Source organism: Clinocottus analis, unplaced genomic scaffold, assembly GCF_023055335.1.
Source record: "Clinocottus analis isolate CAN_PGR_092001 unplaced genomic scaffold, fCliAna1.0.p SCAF_18, whole genome shotgun sequence".
Lineage (NCBI taxonomy): Eukaryota > Metazoa > Chordata > Actinopteri > Perciformes > Cottidae > Clinocottus > Clinocottus analis.
The window spans coordinates 17,636,123-17,653,405 of NW_027175909.1; the positions used below are offsets into that span (position 1 = coordinate 17,636,123).

The window sequence follows — 17,283 nt, forward strand, 5'->3', positions numbered from 1 at the left end:
ACCCAGATGATTTCTCCTTTATGTGAGTTATGTCCTTGAGATGAAACTCCCCCTCAGACGAAGCACTCTGGCCGTAATTTTATTAAAACGCTAGATTTTTGCCAAGTCAGTGAACCTAAAATGATGCAGTTGAACTCTCTCCAGCGCCGTGGCCTCCAGTCAACCTCAACTCCTCAACTCTCTCCGTTCCACACGCTTCCTTTCTCTTTTTTTCCCGTACCGCCTCCTTCACTTTGTCCCGCTCTTCGTCCATTTTCCGCTCAACTGTGCTGCAAACTCAAACTAGAAAAGATAGAGCCCAAAAAACAACAACAAAAAAAAGCAAATATTTTTCATGGTGTTCCGCGTTATTAGGCACACGGAGTCACATTAAGCTGAGCCTCATTATCCAGGCGAAGATAAACTCAAAAAGCATTAGGGTCGGAACTCGCTGATGTATGGCTATGAGCGTCACATTGGTTATGCTAATGGCTGTCTGTGTGTGTGTGTGTGTGTGTGTGTGCGCCGCCGTAATGCTCATGTTCATCAACGCGTGCGTGTGTGTGGGAGAGTTTGATTGCATCACCGCCGGCCGCCCCGTGAAAGCGAACAAAGAAGTAAACATCTCCTCGCGGCGTTTCGGCGACTCTGCTCGTCTCGAGCTAACGGGCCGTTACGCACTGCGCACACTGGAAAGTTAGCGTAATTATCTAATTCATAAACGCAGTAGTAAAGATTATTTTTGACCGCAACGTTGCTGCAAAAGTTGCGTCTCACGCGATCTGAACTCCGCCTTTGTTTTCGGCAATCGGCACCGCGCGCTATCGAGGTTTACCGCTGCGGCAAGAAAAGGTGGATGTAAGAAAAGGTGGATGTAAACGCGCGATGCCTTTGGAGACTCGGCGGCTCTGAGCCGGATGTTCTGTGTGATTATGCTTTTGAAACGCTGGCGATCTCATTTATTCTCCGCGTCCCGCCTGCCACCCGGCGTGTGATCACCGGAAACAATGCGAGACGCCGACGGAGAGCATCGCGACAGGCGAGGGTGACGCGCTTTCAATTGGAAGGGACGTTTTTATGAATACATATTTATATATACATATATTCAGCGCACTGGAGTGTCTTTTGACGCTTGTCGGATATTTAAAACCAATTTACAAAGTAAATAACAAATAACTGCGGTGGTCTTTTTGCTTATCGTCTGATAACTCGTCCCTCTGAGAGGTTTTTTTCCCGCCTCTGAACAGCCGACTCTCCTCTTTCACGAGGTCCCCCTCTCCTCCTCCCCCTAAAAAAATCACAGATAATCTAATGCGCCCTCGCCTGAGCATCGCTGTTCAAGTGGGTCTCACCTCAAACGCAGTCAGAAAGCCGCTTCAAGCCCTCTGTTTTTCGGCACTTAATTAAAGTGACACTGGCGGTGTTGCCGGAGAGTTTAATCAAAGCATCCTTGAAGGTATGATAGTCTCTTTATTTCACTGAAGTGGACTCGACTCCACGTTCAACACTTCACTGCAGACGGATGATGCAACGCAAAACTTCGGAGAGAAGCAGCTGAAATATCATCTGTGCGCTCGGGCCGCAACAGACGCTCACTTTGATTAATCTGCCGGTTATTGTCTCCATTAATGGATCACTTGTTTGGTAATAAAATGTCACATGAAGTCAAAGATTATCAGTCACAGAGGAGGACAAAAAAAAGGAAAGTATTCACATTCAAGAAGATGAAATGAAAATGTTCTGTTATTTCCGGTTCTTAAAATATATCTAAAAAGAGCCAGTGATTAATTTGATAGTGATAATTATTCATTGCAGCTCCTTCAGCACAGCGACGCCCGTCGGAAAGGTGTGACAGACACATTTCTACTCAAAAAACGATGATAAAAAAATGTGTTTTTAGACATTTATTTACACGTATCTACTATTTTATTCATATATTTCACAGTTTGTGAACTTAAGACCTTTGGTGAACTCATTTCTATCACCAAAACCATGTGACCACCTGAGTAAAGTTATGTTTTCACAAGAATTTACAAAATCCAGATTCAATTTTCCAGCTTGAAAGTCATATTTTCTCTTCTCACTTGTGCCTCATGACAAAGGTTCCTCATGATATCGAGAGCTGAGACTTTCTGCAATGTTTGATGTAAAATCGAGGATACGACCTCATGGCCTAGGGGGTTAAATAAATAAGGTAAGACGGACTGAGCGGTCACCATTAATAATGAATTGCCGGCGAGCTGCAGTTTGCAAAATGTGTTTGCGTTGTTTATGGATTCCTCTCCTCCGTGGACCCTGAAGGCATCGTCGCCACCGAGCGGCCGGCCGGCGTTCCTGATCGAGCGTCACAGTTCAACGCCTTGGCCCCGAGCGGCTCGGCTCTAATCAGAGCGCCAGGTGATATTAAAAGGTGCGCTCTCTCCTCTCCGGCTCCCCGGCGACATCATCGCCTTAATCAAACCGTTACCACGCCGGCGGCCGCAGGGAGCGCGGCCGTAATGAGAAAGCAATATCCCAGATTAAGAATTAGTCCTTTCTGCAACGGCTCTGTCTGGCGGGGTCAACGGAGTGTGTACTGGTATGTAGAGTATGTAAGGGGGCGGAGCTTAAGCGCGAGGGTTTCATGACTCGCACACAAAACCGTAAACGGGAGTTGCGGTTTCGCCGTCTCATGAATGCGACCGCTTCATTTGGCCGACGGCCAGACTGCAGCACTTTGCTTCCATTGTGGTTTAAAGGTGTGTGTGTGTGTGTGTGTGTGTGTGTGTGTGTGTGTGTGTGTGTGTGTGTGTGTGTGCCAACCGCTGTTTAAAAAAGATGTCCGACAATAGAAAAACAAATTGGTTTTAACGATCAACTATATTGACTTCTGCATTGGAGATGGCAAACTATTTTTTATGCCTTTTTTTATTTATTTTATTTTCACCTTCTGTCATATTTCACCAGCTGAGTTTCTGGAGAGGCTCGTTCTGTATTCTGGATGCAATATCTTTGGTCGGTGTGGCAACAGTACTGGCCCTAAAAGTCCCGCAGAGAGGAGCTTTCTCTCTCGCTCGCTTTCCATTTGTACTTTATTCTTTGCAAGCTGTATTGAAATATTGAATAGATGGAGTCTAATGCTGACAATGGCTATAAAAAGCTTATGAATAACTTCACATAGCGCATTTTTTTTCCTCCCCTCCTCTACATTATTCAGCTCCAGTTTGCAAGTAAACTTTGAAAAGCGTTTGCTGTGTATTTAAACTGGAGCAGGTTAATGGCAATTCCTTGAAAAGAGGAGGATTCATCCCCAGAAGGTGAATAGAAGCCATTTACCCATAATTCTGTGAGTGGAAGTGAAAATAAAAATGTTTATTTCGTTTCTACTTTCTTGTTGTTGTGAGGTAATGCGAGGCTGCGAGGTTAAAATCATTTTTCCATCCGTCGTTTCAAGTGAGCTCATATTGATTGCATCACTCTGACTTCAATCATCTTCTATAATCTAGTATTTTAAACGCGCTCAGTCGGATTCACCGTGGAATAGATGGTGTATTATTAAACGTACATGGTTGGAATCGTGGTTATTATCGAGGAGCGATTGCATCCATACGACGCTGGAAAATAATTTAAAGTATAACTGTGTGAGTTCCCTGAACGCTGGCGTTGAAATGCTAACGAGTCGGCTGATAAGTGCAGAAAAAAAGACTCAATATGAGCATTTTCTAAAGCGAGCGGGCCAAGAATTGATTACGGCGACGAGCAGCTGCTGCGAGGCATCGTCTGCCTGACGACTCCACGTCGCTTCTTTTCTTCCGGCGGCTTCCAGCCTCCAACCATGATTTCCCCAGAGCGACTGTTAATTATGTAACTCGTGCTCGTGCCGTACGATAACAGACCGTCCGTGTGTTTCTCCACCGAGTCACATGTCCCACTTATTCGCCTTTTTATTTTTTTCTTCATACATTTGGCTCGATTTGTACATTTAAACGTACTAACTGGCTGTCAAATGCGTCACCACGTGGAGACAATCCCTCGCACAAGGACTCATCGAGTGTGTTTCAGGTCTAATTCTTGGAGGCGAAATGTCTTTTTCTTCTGCGGGAGTGAAGTTAAATCACTCCCGTGATGATTTCACTGACGCCTGTTGGAAGAGTTTACTCTGACTAGATGTTATTGCTCTGGATGTGATATTTTTATTCTTTTGGGCGGAGGTTAAAATCCAACAACACAGCAAACAGCTCAATCACCACCACGAGCCCCAGAGCTCTGATTCAGTTTTATTTGCGAGCGTTTACAGTGAATGTATCCTGGCTGCAGAGTGAATGTGCTCTGGCAGAATCAGAAGAGACAAAGAGGAGTCGGGTTGTGGCCACAACAACCTCTACAGCCGGCCTCGACAACCAGCGATTTCTGACGTTTTGCAGCAGTTGGTAGCGTTTTACTGTAGTGACTCGTTGCCTGTAAGACGCTCAGAACGTCCGTCATCTGAGTCTGAACCACCGCAAGAGGAAGTGACTCTGAGCGGCTTGCTGTGGTTGGGTTTTGGCGGCCCCTGTGGACAGCAGCGGTAGTGTTTTCCAAAGCACCAGAGTCTCTTCAGACTGCCTAGAAATGCCTTCACTTCCACGGCACACAAGGGGAGTCATTAAAGTCCAAAATTCACAACCCTTTCGGCCGACAGCCGACGTGCTCGTCCGAGCCCAAACGAGGCTTTTTGTCCGGAGACATTTTGGGTTTCGTGCCAAACTAAACAACAAAGACGAGGGAAAAGAAGGCCGCGAGCAACAAACGCCTCACGCCTTCCTCGAACGAGTGGACCTGGAATGAACAAGCGTCCTGTTGCAGAAGTTTACAGAAAAAAAGCCTTGCAGCAAATCAGTTTTCTGTTCTCATCAGGACAGCGGAGCGGAGGTTTCTTAGCGTTTCCACCAGGATTGGGATTTGGTTCAGAGATCCTGAGCTCTGAACGTCCTCCCGCTAAACATCCCCCTCGCTGCCGTGAGCGCTCGCTCCGCAGGTGTTCGGTCCATTTTGGATCAAAACCTCCCACACGAACAGGAAATTAAAGTGAGGAACGGCCCCCTTATACAATTTTTAATAACGCCGCGCAGGTCACGTCCGAGAAAGTTATTGAATCCAAAACTCATCCAATTTCCAGTGAAGATGTTTCCCCCCGAGACGCGGCGGCGAGTGATTCACGGCTCCGTGTGAAGGACGTGATGGATGCGTCGTGGAGACGATCGGAGGCGACCGGGCTCCTTGCTGGTCACAGCTGTCGGGCTGAAGCCGGCCCTCCTTCCTCCTTCCTCCTCCGGACTCCTGGTTCTGCTCACGTGAACAACGGTCGATACCAAACCTGAAGGTCAGCGAGGACGACGAGCCGTCCTGCGAGCGCCCGTCTTCACCGAGAAAAACTCTAAGCGCTGGAGACGACGTCCAGTGTTCACGTTTGTTGTTCGATGCATCGACGTCACGCTGACCTTTCCACAAACTCCTGATTTATATTACACACATTACTCATTTATAAGTGATTAAAAGCATTATTAGTAAGAGTGTCACGACTCGGATTCCGAGAAAGAGGGAAAAAAATCAATCGAAATTAACTTTTAATTTCGACCTTCAAAATCAAAAAGCAGCATCGATTCTCGAGTGTTTTCTTCTTCTTTTCTTTTTTTTCTCTCTCCACCTTTTGCAAATTGCATTAATGCACACGAGTGAACGCAGCGACACTCTGAAGATGACGCAGTAAAGCTAACAACGCCGCCGGACACAGACACGCCACACGTCTGGTTCTTGGTCCTCTGGACCAGGAGTTCAATATTTCAAGCCCTCGTACGGTTCATCCAGTGAGCTTCTTTCTGCCTCTGCTGCATCGCGGTGAAGCGGCTGAACGCTTCGTGTTCGTGCAGGTTTCGTGTGCAGCGTTGTGTCCGCTGTGGCGTCACGGCCAACAACACAAACAGGACTAGAAGTTCTTACGCCGACGACTCAAACCGATTCGTCTTTCGTGGTTTCGCCGTCTGTATTTTTCGGCCCCTGTGAAGTTCCCTGGAACCGGTTACGGCCGGTTTTCTTTTTCTACGAGGCAAGAAAAGAGCGTTTGATTCTTTTGCCACATTTTCATCTGTCGACCAAAAAGCATTTGTCAAAAATCCAGACTCTCCATTCCAATGCGCTCCTCTCTCTCTCTCTCTCTCTCTCTCTCTCTCTCTCTCTCTCTCTCTCTCTCTCTCTCTCTCTCTTATTTCCTTTGAAACACACTAGAAACACATTCCTGCCCTCCATCGTAAAGCCGCCCTTCTCGTAATGCGTTATATTTTGGCAATACTTTATTTTGGAATTGCCCGGCGTTGGCGCTCAGATCATTTTCAAGTGAGGAAAAAAATGGACTCTCAAGGTAACCCCAAAAAACATCACTGAATATAATAACCAGAGAGTGAATATCTATCCACTGCGTAGCCGACTCGCCACACAACCTTCGCCCGCCCGTTGCACTGCGCTGAAGAGGCCGAGTGTGTGTGACGCTATACTGCCTCATGAGGCCGAGTGTGTGTGACGTTATACTGCCTCATGAGGCCGAGTGTGTGTGACGTTATACTGCCTCATGAGGCCGAGTGTGTGTGTGACGTTATACTTCCTCATGAGGCCGAGTGTGTGTGACGTTATACTGCCTCATGAGGCCGAGTGTGTGTGACGTTATACTGCCTCATGAGGCCGAGTGTGTGTGACGTTATACTGCCTCATGAGGCCGAGTGTGTGTGACGTTATACTTCCTCATGAGGCCGAGTGTGTGTGACGTTATACTGCCTCATGAGGCCGAGTGTGTGTGACGTTATACTTCCTCATGAGGCCGAGTGTGTGTGTGACGTTATACTGCCTCATGAGGCCGAGTGTGTGTGACGTTATACTGCCTCATGAGGCCGAGTGTGTGTGACGTTATACTGCCTCATGAGGCCGAGTGTGTGTGACGTTATACTTCCTCATGAGGCCGAGTGTGTGTGACGTTATACTGCCTCATGAGGCCGAGTGTGTGTGACGTTATACTTCCTCATGAGGCCGAGTGTGTGTGACGTTATACTGCCTCATGAGGCCGAGTGTGTGTGACGTTATACTTCCCCATGAGGCCGAGTGTGTGTGACGTTATACTGCCTCATGAGGCCGAGTGTGTGTGACGTTATACTTCCTCATGAGGCCGAGTGTGTGTGACGTTATACTGCCTCATGAGGCCGAGTGTGTGTGACGTTATACTTCCTCATGAGGCCGAGTGTGTGTGTGACGTTATACTGCCTCATGAGGCCGAGTGTGTGTGATGTTATACTTCCTCATGAGGCCGAGTGTGTGTGACGTTATACTGCCTCATGAGGCCGAGTGTGTGTGACGTTATACTGCCTCATGAGGCCGAGTGTGTGTGACGTTATACTTCCTCATGAGGCCGTGTGTGTGTGACGTTATACTGCCTCATGAGGCCGAGTGTGTGTGACGTTATACTTCCTCTTGAGGCCGAGTGTGTGTGACGTTATACTTCCCCATGAGGCCGAGTGTGTGTGACGTTATACTTCCCCATGAGGCCGAGTGTGTGTGACGTTATACTTCCCCATGAGGCCGAGTGTGTGTGACGTTATACTTCCTCATGAGGCCGAGTGTGTGTGACGTTATACTTCCCCATGAGGCCGAGTGTGTGTGACGTTATACTTCCTCATGAGGCCGAGTGTGTGTGACGTTATACTTCCTCATGAGGCCGAGTGTGTGTGACGTTATACTTCCTCATGAGGCCGAGTGTGTGTGACGTTATACTGCCTCATGAGGCCGAGTGTGTGTGACGTTATACTTCCTCATAAGGCCGAGTGTGTGTGACGTTATACTTCCTCATGAGGCAGAGTGTGTGTGACGTTATACTTCCTCATGAGGCAGAGTGTGTGTGACGTTATACTTCCTCATGAGGCCGAGTGAACACACTGCTCATAATGTCATCATTTGCTCCAAAGCAATCTCCTGAAATGTGTTTTTTTTTTTTTTGCCAGAAACTTGAATGCATCGAGTCGTTTGAAGAGATATTTCACAGCATATGAGAGATATTACAGAGGGAAATGTGAACGGTTGAATTTTAGCTAATAACATATTATTAAAAGTACTAATTACACAATTTTTTTTAATCAAAGCACTTGAAAAAAACCTTTGAACTTGTGTGTTCTTTTGTAAATAACCAACATGGGGGACGGTGCCAATGAAAAAGTTTAACATTAAAGATTTTGAGAGGCGGTGAAAAAAGTTATTTTTCTTCTTGTGTACAAGTAAAAACCATCAAAAACAACAACAACAAACTATCAGATGTGGCTTCTCTACAGACGACCATAGCAGACTTTAAATTGGAACAATATGTTTATGTCGACTGCATATGTACAATATGCATATTGTACATGTACAATGTGCATATTGTACATGTACAATGTGCATATTGTACATGTACAATGTGCATATTGCACATGTACAATATGCATATTGTACATGTACAATGTGCATATAGCACATGTGCAATATGCATATTGTACATGTACAATGTGCATATTGCACATGTGCAATATGCACATGTACAATATGCAGTCAGTACTTTTACAGCAATGAGACACTTTTTAGAAGTTTCCTCCTGAAGCTGAAGTTCCTCTCTGAAGCATCAACCTGCGTCTCTCTCGGCTTGAAGGAAGTTGATCAACTTTTCCGGCCTTGTTTGATTTTTTTGGGCCCAGATTAATGTCTTCTTCTGAGACTTTGTGACATTAACAATAGAAAAGGCACTCGGCTCTCGTTGGCTCTTTAATCTTCTTCTTTGAGGAACCAGAAACTCTCTCGCGGCCTCTTTCTCACAGGTAAACACAATATATTAACCCCCTTAAATCTCCACCCCCCCCCCCCCACACACACACACACACACTTGCACTGGGTCCTATTCATCACCAGCACTGCCCTCAGTGGGGAAAGTACGATCACGCTGACCTTCAGGAAGTCTCGCTCATAAGAAGACTCTCCCAGGCCAAGATCTGGGGTCTGTCAGGATGATTTCTTATTCTATTTAATGGTGGGAGTGTAATGCTTTATCACTCCCCGGGTCCGTGCTTTATAAGAGGCATATGGGCCGACCCCCATCCGAAGCGGTAAGCTGTTGAGGAAAAGCGGCTGTACACAAAAATATGTCCTTAGGAGTCAGAATGATTTAGGTGCAGGGAGGGCGGGGGTGTGATTTCACGTTAAATCGGGACTCTTCTGAATAGGGAACTCAGAAACAGATGGCTCTGTCCCCCCTATCTCCTCCATGACATTCTCCACTGAGGCATTGGTTGGAAGATAAGCATGACTGGATGCAGAGGGAAGTGTTTCTTTGTCCTCACGCTCTCGTGTGAAGACCACCGGAGTCCCCGTTCAGATGGGTTTGCGTTTTGATTGGTTTCCAAAGACGTCTCGCGTCCTCCTTTGGAGATGAATGTTAAGTTTCGCCGCATAACCGACGTGTCTGTCGACCTGTCACCGGGTGAACGAGGGCATGCGTTACATCATCGCTCCTAGCATGAAGAAGAAGAAGAAAATGGTCCACAGCTCACATCCCCAGCAAGACCTCGCTGCTGTCGGTGCTTAAAGACGCTTGTGTTGCGCCATAGAGGTGGGGGAAAATCAATACAGCACAGTATCGCGATATTTTGCGTGGCGATATTGTATCGATACACGGAAGCAGACTATCTTTTATTTAATCAATTCTAAACGTTTTGATCCGAGAATAATAAAAATCAATTTATTTTTTGTTGACAAATTGTTCCTTTGGGGACAATTTACGGTTGAAAAGAATTGTAATAAATTGCATTATATCGCGATACTCAATGTATCGCGATAATATCGTATCGGGACTCAAGTATCGTGGCGATATTGTATCGTGGGACCTCTGGTGATTCGCTCCCCTGTTGCGTTTCGGCTTCTACTTCGTGAATCGGGTTGAATCAATCATCAATCAATCAGACCAATAGATCTTTACGCCGCTGTGATCACAGAGGAGGCGCCGTCAGATCGTCAGCGGGTAACATGACTGGCGGGATAACCGATGTACTCAGGAACACGATAAAAATGATAGAAATCAGCCGGCCGGATATTTCCTGCAACCGTGTTTCTGCACATAGCCGCCGTCAAACCGCTGCAGCTCTGCCTCTATTCCACCCCAGTAAGTTATGATGTCATTTTCCTCCCCGCCATGATAGCGATTAGAGGAAGCGATACCAGAGGGAGCGACTTCCACGGGTAAATATTTTTAAATTAAACTTCGGCGGCTCGTTTCTACGCGAGCAGACTTGGAAATTACACCTCGGATGTGGAGCAGTTTCCTAATGCGTGAGCTGTTTATTTAGTTCTGCTGTTGGAGTTACAACTGTAGTTTCTTGGAGTTTTCCTTCCATCTTCACATGACTTCAGAGAGGAAAAAGGGTTTGACTTCTACAGTTTGCGTCGCAGTATCAAAGACGCAGATGATTCACGCGTCGGCTGTGCAACAAACAATACGTACGACTCTCCGGTTGCATTTGAAGTCATCGACATGCCGCCAGAGGAAGACTTGCTTGGTGTTAAAAGCAAAATGAGAACGGTTATACTTTGTGAGAGGTGTCAGCCGCTGCTGCAAAACGATGTGATTTAAAGAGCACATTTTCTTTTAATGAAATGAAGATGAGTCCTGACGTGGATGAATAAAAGAGGAAATGTGATGTGTCGTACAGAAGAAGGGGACGGAATTAAATTCAGAGGCTTTGTGGAAAAAGGGGTGAAAAGGGAAACGCTGCTTCTACGTGAAGAGACGGGAGATCATGGAGAGTAAAAAACTAATAATGATCCGTCTAATACGTCCTCTCTTTCCATAGAATATGTTCTGTATGTATAAAACATATTGAGTCGTGCTGATTGACACAAAACCGGAGTGAAGCGGCAGAAAGAGGCAAACTGTTCACGATGGTGCTGCTCTTCTTCTACCTCAGAGGGTCTCTAACTGTTTCTGTCTCCACTCTGAGGAAGCAAAATGTTCCACCATGGAAACAAAATGCTCCAACGTCTTGAGACTCCTGCATCGTGCTTGTTTAATTAATAGATTAAAGAAAATGTAAATCCCCTTCAAGTAACCATATCGCTCCATCTGATAAACACTAACAACATGTGCACTCACTTTGTTAAAACAATGCACATAAAGTTATACATGTGCAAAAAATAACTCATATTTGGCAAAAAAGATGACCAAGGAAGCCGGTTGGGTCCCTGTTTTCTCCCCATAGTTTCATGTTGAAGTGTCCTTGAGCAAGGCACTGAAGCCCCAGAGCTTCACAGCAGCACAGAGCTGCTTCATTACTGAGGACGGTGACATGCAGAGAATAATCCCCCCACTGTGGGATTAATAAAGGATTATTTAAAAAAGAAAGAAGTAAGAATCTGCATTTCCCCCTGTGCCCCACCTGTAACACCTCTGCGCCCCACTAGAGGGCCGCGCCCCACCTGTAACTCCTCCACACCCCACTAGAGGGCCGCGCCCCACCTGTAACTCCTCCACACCCCACTAGAGGGCCGCGCCCCACCTGTAACACCTCCACACCCCACTAGAGGGCCGCGCCCCACAGTTTGAGAACCACTGTTCTAGACGAACGGGCTTCTTTCAGGTGAAGGGAGGAGCGCGCTCTGCAGGAGGCTTTATGGACTTTATTATTTGTATTGAATGAGTTTTAGAGTTGCGTCTGCATATTAAAGCGAACGCAGGCGCAGAGGAAATGTTCACTGAGCCGCTTTAAATTGGTGGAATCAAATATGTACCTTACAAATGTGTGTGTAAAGAATACTGATGAAAAACAACCAGTCGTCACTCTGCAAACTGCCGGTTTAATGGTGATTTGAGCTCCTCTGTTGGTTTATGGATTCATATCAATCAAACTTGAACCTCGCAGACGAGCTTGAGATTCATCACGTTGCTTTTTCCATCAGATGACGACGTTTGTAACAGTTATAACTCCACTAAAAAGTATAATATTACACATATGTATCATGATAAAATCATATGAATGAACATTAGTTTAGACCTAATGAGAAAGTAGCATGTCACAAGTCATGCTAGCTTACATGCTAGCTTACATGCTAGCTTCTTTTTTCAATAATGTTCTTTTATTCTTAACAATTAGTATTGACTTAAAGTGTGTGACAACACAGCCAGACTGATCCTGTATATACCACACACACACACACAAACACACACACACACACACTGTACTTTGAAGTAGCACTGCAGTGTTATCCTCTTTCCTTTGTGTCAGTATATATAAAGTCCCGTTTGTCAGTATTATTATTGGGCTTTATGGAAATAATGTTTTTTTTATTGTCATTTTTTAAACAACAACCGCTGTAACCTTTGAAGCCAGCTGGTTTTCTTTGGACTAAACAGATGGATTGACAATCAGAGTTGCAGTTGATGGACCATCACAGCTCATGTCCATGAGCACTTCTGCATCTTTGGTCATTTCATCAGAATAAAGGAAACTAACAGACGTTCTCTCCGTCATAACACTCGAGGTGAAATCAACATGTTTGCATTTTATTGATGTCTGTAAGCCATTATCTTTAAAATGAAGAAGTATGCTGACGGCCTCGGAGTCCTCGGCGAGGTCCAATCAATCAGCAGAAAGCTGTATTCCATATCTATTTCTACCTCGCGCTTTGCTGCAGGAGCTGCAGCTCAGGCCTGTAATGAACGCCCCCAGCACCCTCTCTCTCCAAATCATTACAATCTCCTGCTCCCTCTGGGGTCAGTAAACTAATAGTCATTCACCTGCGTGACAGCAAATCTTTCCCAAGTTGCCATCGGGGGCCTGCGAGGTTGTGTTTAAGGTTCTGGAGTCGAGGGCCAGCCGGAGATGATGTTTATTGTTCAGACGGATCCTGATGATTAAAAGGTGTCAAGATGGAAAATATATTTATCACCAATGCAAAGGCAGGAGGAGGAGGAGGGGGTTACGTATATATAACCCACTAATTGCCCTGTCTTCCTGCCGCTGGCGAGCAATGAACTACCTGTTGTTCATCGCTCGCAAATGTGGAGACACAACAAATGAACAACTTGGTGAGCAGTAAATAGAGCGGCGGCGGCGGCGGCGGCGGCGGCGGCGCTTCCTTCATTGCCGCTCGCGCCTCTGCAGATCGTTACGGCCACAAAGCGCTGGCTGCAGAACGTGTGGAGGATTTCTCTAAAACTGGCACAAATGTATTGAAAAAGAGGCGCAAACGGCCCCGAGCGTCTCGTCCTTCTGTTTAAGACATCTCAGCCAACGCGTATAAAGAGAGAGAGTTCACGCTCAGTCGTCTCACAAAGAGACAACGAGGATGACCTCACTTCTTTTTAAACTTTCCTCCAAATATCTTCAAAGGGAGTCGGTCGCGTACGATAATGCATTCCAGCGGAACGGCCGAGAAAAGCAGCTTAATTATATCAATGGAGTCGGGATTTTTTCCTTGACCCCCCCCCCCCCCCCCCCCCCCCACTCCCCCTCCTCCAAATGTGTCCGTTCTGAGATAAGCCGCCGCCGCAGCGCTCGGATCGATGTTCAAACCCGTTTCACGTGATCGCAGCGACGCAGACGTGTCCTGGAAAGCGGTGCCTTCAGGTACCGGCATCCTTCACCGCTTCTATTTCCACCACGGCTTCAAACAGCAGGCGTGACCCACACGATGACGCCAGCTTTTGTTTTTTGGGCTTTCCAGAAAGAGAAAGAAAGAAGGAAGCGTCACGGGGCTGCAGACCTCTGAGAGGTTTCACCTTGACAGAGCATTTATTTTACCCCCGGACATTGATACCATGTAGAGGAAGAGAAAGCCGCCAAACGAATGCAGACAAATCTATATAAATAATCCAGCGGGAGGGAAGAGGAGTCGGCCATCGCTCACAGCTCAAGCGTGCACAATATCTCCAGCAGACCGAGAGTCGTTCATCACTGTGCAGCTTTAATTTCAGATGTTCAGGACTCTGGCTGATGACTTAAAGGTCTGCGGGGGGCTGGGCTCTGCGGGCGGGGAGGAAATTGCTGCCGGACTCTCGGGCACGTTGGTACAAGTAGAATAATTCCCTCTGAGATTGGTGTGCAGACGGGAAGAAACCAGTTCCTCCTGCTGATCAGCACTCAGCTGCTTTAAACCGCGCAGGCCGGTTTCTGACAGTCGGCTCATTGCATCTTATCGCGCCGCACGCAGAAAGGCGCTCAGGTGGACACGCTGTGACGCGCAAACAAACACACACACACACACACACGGACACGCGGACACACCTGATTTACAGCGGAATGATGTTGAAGCGGAGATTGGAGCCAAAGGGAAAGAGAGTCTGGAGACAAATAATCTCGAGTATTGATTCTGTTTCGTGGCCAACAGGACGTTGAGACCGGCGGCACATCCGGATGACGGGCCGCTGAGGTTCTGCTCAGCGGCCCAATGGCCACCGGTGAAGTCCTCCTGTTGCGTTTACATGCAACCTGACGTGCCGCTCGACAGCAACCGGGTTCCTCTGGTGCTTCAGTACGCGAGCCGTCCATCAAACCCCCGAAACATGAACCAATAACTCGCGTGAGGCTCCAGATGACGCACGAGCGTCTACGCTCATGGAGCCGGAGCGTCAGCTGCCATACCGTCTTTTGCCTCCAGGTGTTTTGGGTTAAATGCGTCATAAATCTGCAACAACAGAACCGCTAATCAAACTTGACTGCGCGGTGATTATTGTTAATGTGCCGGTTAAAAACTGCACTCGCTCACATCGCTTTCATCGGCGAGCAGTCAATGAATACTGAAACCACGAGGACGAACGTCTGACGGATCAACGACGAGGGCCGGCGTCCCGATGCCGCTGGGAGGTTGTCGCGGTGGCAGAATGTGCCGACGCGGCAGGAAAGCAGACGCCAGCGAGCGAACGCTTTCCTCCCGCTCCTCTGGACATCTCGTGCCGGCCGCGTCGCCGCTTCATAACGCGCCGCGTCTCTCCGTTTATCCCCTCAAACGCCGCTCGTAATACCTGAGCGCTCGGTGGCCGCGTGCCCTGAATGCTCATCTCCTTGCACACTGTCTCCTCTGTGCCCTCGCCGGCTCGTCTCCTCCCCCCTTGAGCCGGACTCCTCGCGGCGTAATTTGATTATTCCCAAAGCAGGTGTTTTTCCGGCGAGAGCCGATAAGACGCCGCCGAGACTAAAGTGAGTTCCGCTAGATGTGCTTAAAGGTCGTGGAAGGCAAGAGGGTTCTCTGTTCTCTCTCTTTCTGTCTCTTTTTATCTGAGTATAATCTGGAAGAGAAGATGGGATTGGCTTTGAAAAACCTGCGCTGAGAGTTCTCGATGCGTCTGCTCAGTCGGACTGAAACGCCGCTCCACGCACCCCGAAGACGCCGAGCGATCTGCTTTCATCCCTGATGTGACACCAGCAGCGCGCCGCTCTGTCGTCTTCAGAGCGGCGCCCGGCGTCGGACCGGCAGCCTCACGGGCTCCCGGCAGCGAGACTTGAGCCTCGTGAGCGTTTTCAACGAGATGCAAAGTTGAGCTTTTTTTAACAACTTCCAGCGGGACGCGCTGACGCAACAATGGAGCGCGCCTTGGTCTCGGCAGCAGATGGAGCTCGGCGGCGCTCCGGGGGGCCGAGAACTCTAGATTTTGCGGTTTATATTCCTTCTTTTTTTTCTGCCTCTTCTGAAAACGAGCATCTGCCACTGCGGAGTGGAGAGGAGGAGGAGGAGGAGGAGGGAGGAAGAGGTTTGCCTCTGTGATCCCGTGTTTCTCAGCTGGATCTGACGCCGTGGAGCCGCTCAGGTTTCTCTTCTCCACGCCGCTCATCACGCCGCCGATGTCTGCAAACAAACGGGCGTAATCTCTCGCCTGCGATCGCTCGGCTTGAAAGCACTTCCACGAGCGCCGCGCCGTGTAAACACGGCTACTTTTTAAACCCACAATGCACAGGGAGAGGAGGGAGGGAGGGGGGCTCACAGCTCAGCCTAGCGGACTGTTTCTTTTACACTTTTAGAGGGAATTGAACCCGCGGTGGAGCCGATTTGTGGTTTCGTTGGCTTGTTAACTCGCAGCTCGTTCAACTCGCCGGAGCCGCGACAACAAAACCCTCCGGCAGAGTTCAAGACGCGGCGCCGCCTTTCATATGCAAATCCACCAGAACAACTCCTGGAAAATGGGGTCAACGCGCTGAGAGGCCGAACGCACGTGTTGGAGGAAAAACAACAATCTGCTTTTTAATTGCCGGCTGCTGGATCGGCGGTTAAGTACCGCGCGGCGTGTGTGTGTGTGTGTGTGCGTGTGCGTGTGCGTGTGTGTGTGTGTGTGTGTCCTCTTGTTTCTCTCTACTCCCTTAAGGAGAAGCAGTCAAGGACACACGGCCGAGCCTCCTCGCACCCTGAAGGAAGAAGAAGTGTCTCAACTGTGTTTCTTTTAGCAGAAGAAGAAACGACCGGAGCGAGACGCCGATCACCTGCGCAAAAACAAACGAGTTGCCGGCGTTTCATCAGTTCCATTCCCACAAAGCCGACAGCTGGAGGAGAGAAGAGGAGACTCACTCACCTCTTCACCAGGACACTTCAGAGCCGAGACGCAGTTTAATCCAAGTGGTCGCCGAATCAAACTGTCCTCCTCTTCCTCCTCTTTCCTTCTTTCTTTCCTGCGAGAGCAGACTCTCTCTCTCTCTCTCCTCTGCTGCTTCTCGCTCCTCTCGATTCCCTCTCTCGCCCCGCTGTCCTCTCTCTCTTTGCTGCCTTCCTCTCACACCATCCCACCCGGGAAGCCCACGCTGGAGAGAGAGAGAGAGAGAAAGAGAGAGAGAGAGAGAGACGGTGGCTTTTTCCCGGGAATCAGAGCTGTGGAAAAGGAGACGTTCCCAAAGTGGAGCGACGGTGCGGCTTCAGGATGACGACTGAGAGAGAGAGAGGGAGGGAGGGAGCGGTGAAGTGAGAGAAAGAAGCTTGTGTGTGCGCGTGCAGCGGAGAGAGAGAGAGGAAGTGTGTGTGTGAAGGAGAGAGAGAGGGAGGGAGGAAAAGGGGATGTGAGGGGGTGTGTGTGAGCGCTGCTCGCTCAGGGGCGAGCGACAGTCGTGATTGCATTGGTGCACGGCTGTAGCCCCCCCTCACCCCTGTGAGCACGGGGGGATCTTCATCATCAAGGAGATTAGAGCCAACGAGCACACACACACACACACACACACACACACACACACACACACACACACACACGGTGGTGTGTTCAGTGGTCATCGGGGATCTTCTAATCGGAGAGACACTCGGTGAGGCTCCTTTTGT

General features: G+C 48.3%; 1 protein-coding gene across 1 annotated transcript in view; it reads right to left on the reverse strand.

The window, feature by feature from the left end:
- The window catches only part of LOC137788668 (cadherin-12-like), a 103,005-nt gene extending 86,376 nt beyond the window's left edge, over positions 1–16,629 (reverse strand). The window contains exon 1 of the mRNA XM_068581660.1: positions 16,553–16,629. The gene's annotated coding sequence lies outside the window, so the exon portion shown is untranslated. The remainder of the gene's footprint in view (positions 1–16,552) is intronic.
- Positions 16,630–17,283: the final 654 nt, after the last annotated feature.